Source organism: Pseudophryne corroboree, chromosome 9 (assembly GCF_028390025.1).
Source record: "Pseudophryne corroboree isolate aPseCor3 chromosome 9, aPseCor3.hap2, whole genome shotgun sequence".
Taxonomy (NCBI): Eukaryota; Metazoa; Chordata; class Amphibia; order Anura; family Myobatrachidae; genus Pseudophryne; species Pseudophryne corroboree.
This window is the reverse complement of record NC_086452.1, coordinates 409237579-409246296: the sequence shown is the minus strand read 5'-3', so window position 1 is coordinate 409246296 and position 8718 is coordinate 409237579. Positions and strand designations below refer to the sequence as shown.

At 43.1% G+C, this 8718-nt stretch overlaps 1 protein-coding gene across 1 annotated transcript in view; it reads left to right on the top strand.

Annotated features, from left to right (window-relative positions):
- The window catches only part of CADPS (calcium dependent secretion activator), a 661462-nt gene that overhangs the window by 261679 nt on the left and 391065 nt on the right, over positions 1–8718 (top strand). The gene's annotated exons all lie outside the window — the stretch shown is intronic.

Here is an 8718-nt window from a genome sequence, read left to right as displayed (position 1 = left end):
GCATTGTCTGTTTGAGCAATATTGCATTTTTTTTTATTATCATTTGTAGCAATAGTGCGTGATGCAAGTGCATGGCACAATCCCACTATCACTATTATCTGGACTGTCATCAGGAACCAGCAGACAGACTGTGTGCGAGTCTGCCCGTATTTTTAAAGTGACAGTCATTTACACGGCAAAACAAACCTTGTTTTGACATGTAAATGCGTATCTCCCAACTTGAGTGGATTGCCATGTCGGCACCCTTGTGTGCGCCAAAAAGGAGGAGTGGCCTTGACAAAAAGGAGCTTGGCTTTGCGGGAATACAGCCCCACTCTTCCACGCACAGCATCTATTCACCACTGTTCTGCTGAGCAGAGCAGCAAGTGACAGGGGGCTTTCCAACTTCACCCCAACCACGGAACACCGTGTACCATGGGTGGGACAATGGGATAGTCCCAGAAAAACGGGACTGTCCCGCAAAAAAATCGTGATAGTTGGGCGGTATATCATTGACTATTAACCCCTTCAGTGGCGGGTTTTTGGAATTTGGTCACACCTCACAGGGCAGGTTTTTAATTATTTTTACCTTCGCGTTGCCAGGGGTTTCATGCGCGTTGCTAGGGGTTTCACGTGATGTGTCATGCTTTTTGCCAGGGATTTTATGCTATGGGATCCATGCTCAATGCCACGGTGTATGCTCGTTGCCTAGGGAATGCTCGTTGCCTAGGGGTAGCTAGGGATGACCATCGATGATTCAAAATCATTGATGGTCTATGACCAATGTCGAATACTTTTACCATCGATGGAGGAGAACCAGATGGTTTCCCGCCATTAATGGTTTAGTGCTACGAAAAAAATATTTTCTTTTTGTCAGAGTGTCAGGACACAGAGCTTAGCTCCGCCCCCTGACACCCACTAAGCCACGCCCCCTAGTTTTCATTTGTACAGTAGTGCATGGATGACCATCGATGGGTAAAACCATCGATGGATCCATTCCAGATGGCTTTACACTATCAAGGTTATCCACCGACGGTGACCATCTATGGATAACCCATCGATTGCGATCCCCCAGGTAGCATTTGCTGGCGGTCACTAGCCCGCCAGCACTGAACTCCTCTCCCCTACTCCTCCCTTGTACTCCGCTCGGCTGACGGAGTTTTACGGATTGGTGCGATCGCGTCATAAGGTGGAGGGAGGGGGAGCAGTGGCATGCCCCGGAAAATTTCCGGGGTTGCCAATCTGCACAGCGCAGCTGGTCCCCGGAAATTTTCCGGGCATACCACTGAAGCGGTTAAATTTCACCGTGAAAATTTTTGTACAACACTGGCAATGATTCAGTGATACTCTGTATAAGATCAGCGAGTTGATGGTGTCCCAAATGTTGTCCATTGGTGGTAAGTATGTAAAACAACCCCTGATGCACGTCTTCCATAAATGAATAAAACATATTATACATTTTATATGCCAACCCCTATTGTTTCACATGCCCTGATTTAAATTCCAGTATTTCACATTGGGGCAGATGTATTAACCTGGAGAAGGGATAAAGAATTAGTAAAGCGGTGATAAGTGCAAGGTGATAACACATCAGCCAATCATTACGGATTTGAAAAATGACAGTTAGGATCTGACTGGCTGGTGCGTTATCACCTTGCACTTATCACTGGTTTATTACTTCTTTATCCCTTTTCCAGGCTTGATACATCTGCCTCATTGCTGTTGGCAAATTAAACATGTTGTGCGTAGTACCACGTCACATTAGGAGCCTATTTACGGATCCCATGCTTTTCACAGGTTCCACCACTGAAACCTGTAGAGATGGATGACATTTCAGAGGTGTGTGCTATTAATACGTCTTCACAGAATGGTACCCTTGACACAACCTCTAAAGGGTCATAGATGTAATTGGCAATATGACTAAGTGTTCAGCGCGGTAGCTCTCCCAGGTGATTGAAGAGGATCAGCAGGAACAAAACGATTATTAAACACTTTGACATGGTCATATCAAATTCTGCTGTCATTGTTTGTCTATCTCTGTGATGACACATGCAGAAAATGTATCACCGTGCTTTCTTATGGGTGGCAAGATAGGAAAATGACAATCAATGCATAACTCTAATCTCCTAAATAGACAAATGTGGTTTCCCGTAAAATAATACTCTGTATTTAAAAAAAAAAAAAATTTTTGTAAGAGTGGCAGGCTGCCATATTCACCTCTCAGCCATGCCAGTTGAGAAATCGGGGTATTTTATTCTGGGTGTGGTATAATAGATAGTGTCTAGTTAGACCGTTAATAGATAGACACCACATGTTAGATAGTCAAAAGGTCGACATGAAAAGGTAGACACCATCATTTTTGGGGTTTGTGTGGATAGTTTTGTCATCTGGGACCCCTAATTGTAGAAAGGCATCTCCTCGAGGGGCTCGCTTCGCTTGCCACGCTTCGGGCATGGTGGCTGGCCACAGGGTTTATAACCAACTCAATGCCGACAAGGATAGAGAAGGTATGAAAAAGTCCAAAAACATGTGAAATAGAAAAAAACCGTGTCTACCTTTTTTATGTCGACCATTTGACCCTGTCTACCTTTTGAGCCTGTCAACCTTTTGTACTGTCTACCTTTGTCATGTCGACCTTTTGACCCTGTCGACCTAATGTCTGTCTAACATATGGTGTCTATTGACTGTCTAACTAGACATTGTCTATCTATCATGCGGATACCTTTTAGTCCATAGGTGGTCATTCCGAGTTGTTCGCTAGCTGCATTCGTTCGCTGTGCAGCGATGAGGCAAAAAACGGCACTTCTGCGCATGCGTATGCGGCGCAATGCGCACGCACGATGTACTATTACAAGGAACGATGTAGTTTCACACAGGGTCTAGCGAAGCTTCTCAGTCGCACTGCTGGCTGCAGAGTGATTGACATGAAGTGGTCGTTTTTGGGTGTCAACTGACCGTTTTCAGGGAGTGTTCGAAAAAATGCAGGCGTGCCAGGAAAAATGCAGGTGTGGCTGGGCGAACGCAGGGCGTGTTTGTGAGGTCAAAATAGGAACTGAACAGTCTGAAGTCATCGCAAGCGCTGAGTAGGTATTGAGCTCTTAAACTGCACAAATAAACGTTGCCGCCGCTCTGCGATCCTTTCATTTGCACTTCAGCTAAGCTAAAATACATTCCCAGTGGGAGGCGGCATAGCGTTTGCACGGCTGCTGAAAACTGCTAGCGAGCTATCAACTCGGAATGACCACCATAGTCCCGATCTGCTAATACACACCCACAATAGGGTTGACCACACCCACAACTAATTAGGCAACCGACAGTTGAGATTTATGCATGTTACCAACACAAGAGGTGCATGCCCTTAAATTATCATAAAAAAACAGTACAACACATTCAGGACTCCTCCAAACCAAAACTTAAGTATCCTATTTTTATAATCAACAAGAAAAATATAAACCATAGGTACCAATCAGGATTTGCTAGCAAAGCTGAAACCAAGCATCTTTTTTTTTGTTGCTATTGTTCATCTCATTGTTATTTAACTGTGGTCCAAGTTTCAGAAAAGTTCTACATTTTATTTTAATAATAAAATGAATTTGACTTTCAATCGAATGAGCTTAAATCATATATTAAGGATTGCAAGCTAGAGATTTTGGATGGTATCACCCAATAGTAGCCTGAAACCATTGAGACACATTTTGGAGCACTTATGGGGCCCATACATCTGTGATGTATTGCCCAAATTCCCTGTTCTGCTGATGCCAGGATCGGGAAATCCCAGATTCGCAGGTTCACGGTCAAAAATTGTTCACAGGTTCCCGGTCAAAAATTGTATGGGATCGTTGAGTAGAGGATTTTTAACATTCTGAATTTCCCCAATTCTCCTACGGATAACCAATCATCAATGTCCACTAATGAGTAGTTTCGATTGGCGGATGAGAATGGCGTCTGGGAGTCAAGGAGCTGATGGATGGCCCAAATTACTTAATGTATGCATGATAGTTTATTTAGAGCAAACAGAAATGTATCTATATAAATGATATGAAGAATTTAATGAGCAGAATGAGAGAGTACAGTAAGTGCAAAGGAATACAAATTTATGAGAAAAGATAGTTCTCTCACAAAGAGCTTACAGTCTAACTAGGACATGTAGAGTTCGAATATCAGATATAGAGTCTATATACTAAGCCTTGGAGAAAGAAAGAGAACCAGCCAATCAGCTCCTAACTGCCATGTTACAGACTGTGGGGCAGATGTATTAACCTGCAGAAGGCATAAGGAAGTGATAAACCATTGAAAAGTGCAAGGTGATAAATGCACCAGCCAGTCAGCTCCTAACTGTCAATTTGCATTTTGGAGCTGATTGTCTGGTGCGTTTATCACCTTGCACTTATCACTGGTTTATCACTTTCTTATGCCTTCTCCAGATTAATACATCTGCCCCAGTGTTTGAAAAATGACAGTTAGGAGCTAGTTGGTTGGTGTTTTAAGGGTCTGTTAACTAAGCTTTGGAAAGAGATAAGGTGGAAAGAAATAAAGTACCAGCCAATCAGCTCCTAACTGCCATGCTATAGACTATTTTTGAAAAATGACAGTTACGAGCTGATTGGCTGGTACTTTATCGCCGTCCATTTTATCTTTCTCCAAGGCTTTGTAAATAGACCCCTAAGCTCTCTCCGCTTTATGGGGGTCATTCCGAGTTGTTCGCTCGTTGACGATTTTCGCAACAGAGCGATTAAGGCGAAAATGCGCATGCGCATGGTACGCAGTGCGCATGCGCTAAGTATTTTAGCACAAAACTTAGTAGATTTACTCACGTCCGAACGAAGAATTTCCATCGTTGAAGTGATCGGAGTGTGATTGACAGGAAATGGGTGTTTCTGGGCGGAAACTGATCGTCTGGGAGTGTGCGGAAAAACGCAGGCGTGCCAGGATAAAACGCGGGAGTGGCTGGAGAAATGGGGGAGTGGCTGGCCGAACGCAGGGCATGTTTGTGACGTCAAACCAGGAACGAAACGGCCTGAGCTGATCGCAATGTGGGAGTAAGTCTCGAGTTACTCAGAAACTGCTAAGAATTTTTTTTCTATTCGGAATTCTGCTAATCTTTCATTCACAATTCTGCTAAGCTAAGATACTCTCTCAGAGGGCGGCGGCCTAGCGTGTGCAATGCTGCTAAAATCTGCTAGCGAGCGAACAACTCGGAATGACCCCCTATATTTCCCCAAGGCTTCGTAAATAGACCCCAAAATCTGCTTTTGGACTTAAGTCTTTGGAATATCTGGCACACAACTTTTCTCATCAGGGTATGATACACAATCATTCATAGGCAGAAGAACTTATAACTAGGGATGTGCAGCACAGAAGTAAACACTGTAATCAACATGAACCTGATTGCACATTTAAGGGCAAGCTAGATAAATCAAATCAATGTATTAAAATCCACAATATACACCTAAAATGTAATAATGGTGGCACCAGTGTTATATTAATTTTCCGACTTGGTGTCCCCAGATTGCATGAAAGCATAACGTGATTGGCTCTCATGCTACCCTGGAGCACACACTGAGCCCCACAGACATTTGCTATATATACCGCAATGTCGTTAGAGCTTCCCATCCCTGAAATCAGTGCTAAGAAACATTTAATGGAAAGATGATGAGATTAAATTTTTAACGTAGACAGAAGACAACGATGTCAGATGAGGCAAGCAGATTTGTGATATGCCATTTGGTTGTAAATGACTCCCATTTTTGTTTCTCTCCTTCAAAGAAAAAACAACATATTCCATATACAAATATAACATTGATATCTGCAGTGTTGGACTGGGGTATGAAGGGCCCACCAGGGAATACATTGGCAGGGGTCCAAGCTTAAGAAGTGCGGCCAGCATGTAGAGCAGGATTGGCCAATCACCACAGAAGGACTTGGCCAACCATTAGAGAGGAAATGCAAAGAACAGAGCCCCATTATAAAAGGGGGGACAGGTATGTGTAGGACCACACATTTTGATTGGTAGGAAGGTTAATCTTGGTGCAGTTTCCATAGAAACAAACCAAGCACCCAAGTTCATCCATGATTCTGCTCCACCAAGTTATTGACCCTCTAGTAGAGTAACAATGTATCATTTAAGTGCATGGTCGGAAACCTGGTCCCTAGAGGAAGGAGTTGAGGCCCTCAGGCAGTGGGGCCCATCGGGGATTTCCTCTGTATACTTTTGGGCCAGTCCGACGCTGAATGTCTGTAGGGTTGACTCTGAGTCACACGGTGGTCTGACAGCGACTGCATTCTGAATGCAGATGGATTGCAGTTGGAATGCTAATGCGATTATACACATGTCCTAATGTGAACCACACAGTTTTTCCGGGTCACGAAAGCAGCCTTTATTATTGTTAATGGCGCTTATACGTATCCCATGCTAGGTGCAGGAGATGCAACTGAATTTGACGCCAGAATGCATATGTACGAATAGTGAGTAACTGTGGCTACACACCCACAGCACAGCACAATACACCCATTGGTGCCTTCACATTGTTGCCTTCCAGTTAATAACCAGACACGCCCATTTAGCGTCTGCAGAGAAACATCTGAGATCCATGCGATTCTGAATCGTGCTTACATTTGCAAAGATGAGTATGCAACCCACGATGCAGGCTCAGAAATAAAAATTGCTAGATGCTGCTGCATACAAAATCAGGTTCTGTTTCCGTATTTCCGTCACAATTTTAATGATGGCCTGATCCAAGTAAATGCCATGAAAAGGTTATTAAATGAATGCTATTTGTGAAATTTGGAAAATGTTTAGAATGGTTTCCTATTTACATGTAATTAAAATATTGTCATCATTTAATTATGGTATATCATTACATGGCTTTTGCAAGACTAATTCAGCATTAGAATCCTAAGAGCAACTATAAATAGCGCACGTACCGGACTAAGTATTCATCATTATGGATTTACTTTGCAGGATTTACAATAAATAACTCAGTCTCATTAAGCCGTTCTGTGTGTAGAGAATGAATTTACTTTTAGTGGACAGGATTGTTTATGTGATACAGCCACAGATGTGAGATTATGAGTGCATGGATTGAAGTGTTTATAGTATTTTGTAGGAGATGTATGCACATTGTGGAGATGTTTCTTAAGACGCATGCATCAGGATTTGGAGACTGACTGGATGTAGAAAACAGGCTGGCTCAGAGTCAGGAATGATAACCTTGACTGTGAAGTTAAGGGGTAGTGTTTATTATTGTGATAACAAAAACAGAGCGGTTAGTTTAATTAATAGCTCATTTTCTGAAAGGCTGACTTTGAGGTGGGAAAGAGGACGCTCAGGATGAAAGGGCCAAAAAAATAATCATTAACACAAGCCTTCAGAAATGGTGACACACCTGAAGAGTGTAGATATGTGGGGATGGCAGCTGTATGATGGTAATGCTGAAATCTAAGGGAGCTTATTTCCCAAGAGCATTGATATGGATAAAGAAGGTCATCGGACTAAGGACTCAACCTTATGGTAACCCAACTGATAGAGGAACCGTAGAAGACATATACTGAGTAAAACATCACTGGAGAAGTTATTTGATAAGTAGTGTGAGAATCAGGAGAGGACAATGAGGTAGGTTGAGGCCAAATGGTCGACCAGCAAAAGGTCGACAGGGTCATGGAAAAGGTAGACAGTAGAAAAGGTTGACTGAGTCACAAGGTTAACATGAAAATGGTCAACACAACTTGTTTTGTGTATCATTTTGTATGTTTCACCATATCTGAGCCAAGTTTGTGGTAACGTGTCCCCTCGTGGGTTTGCTTCGCTCACCACGCTTCACTCGTCAGGCTTCGGGCAAGGTGCCTCACTCCGCTACTGCTGCACAGGTTACTATTCCCAATAGTAGTCCACGTGGATGGTAAATTCTGAAAACTTAAAAAAAAAAAAAAAAACTTGTGTCAACCATTATGTTGACCTTTTGATCCTGACAACCTTTTCACTCTGTCGACCTTTTTCATGTCAACCATTTGGGGTTGACATTTTTACTCAACCGGATAGTGGACTATGTCTTGTAGACTCAAAGAAGACTAATAGGCCCTACACACTGGCCGATTTTCTGAAAGATATGAACGATCTCGTTCATAAATGAACGAGAACTCGTTCATATCTTTCAGTGTGGAGACTCCAGCGATGAACGATGCGCGGCCCCGCGCTCGTTCATCGCTGGTCTCCCGTCGGCTGTGCATGCAGGCCAATATGGACGATCTCGTCCATATTTGCCTGCACTTCAATGCAGCCGCGTGACGGGGGGAGTGAAGAAACTTCACTCCCCCCGTCACTGCCCCCCCGCCGCTGGGTCGCTCGTCGGCCGTCGGGCACCTCGGCGGCGCATCGTCAAATGAGTTGGGCCCCTTAGCTTGATTTTAATAGAAATATTACCCATGGTGGGTCATATGATGTGGCAGTGCGGGAGGTAATAAATTGTTGGAAATGTTTAAAATGAAAACTTTCTTGCTAAGTAAGGAGCCCATGTAGAGTTGGATGTTCATCAGTTTATTATTTGTGTACAATATACATTTAAGTATTGTGCATGTGCTCAAAAAAGAAATGGGCAAATATAAGTTTACATGGAAAATACAGTTATGACTCCTGACAATTAGGCCAAGATTTAATTAAGCCTTGACGAGTGATAAATTGCACAGTGATAAAGTACAAACCAATCAGCTCCTGTCATTTTTAAAACACAGCTTTTAACATGG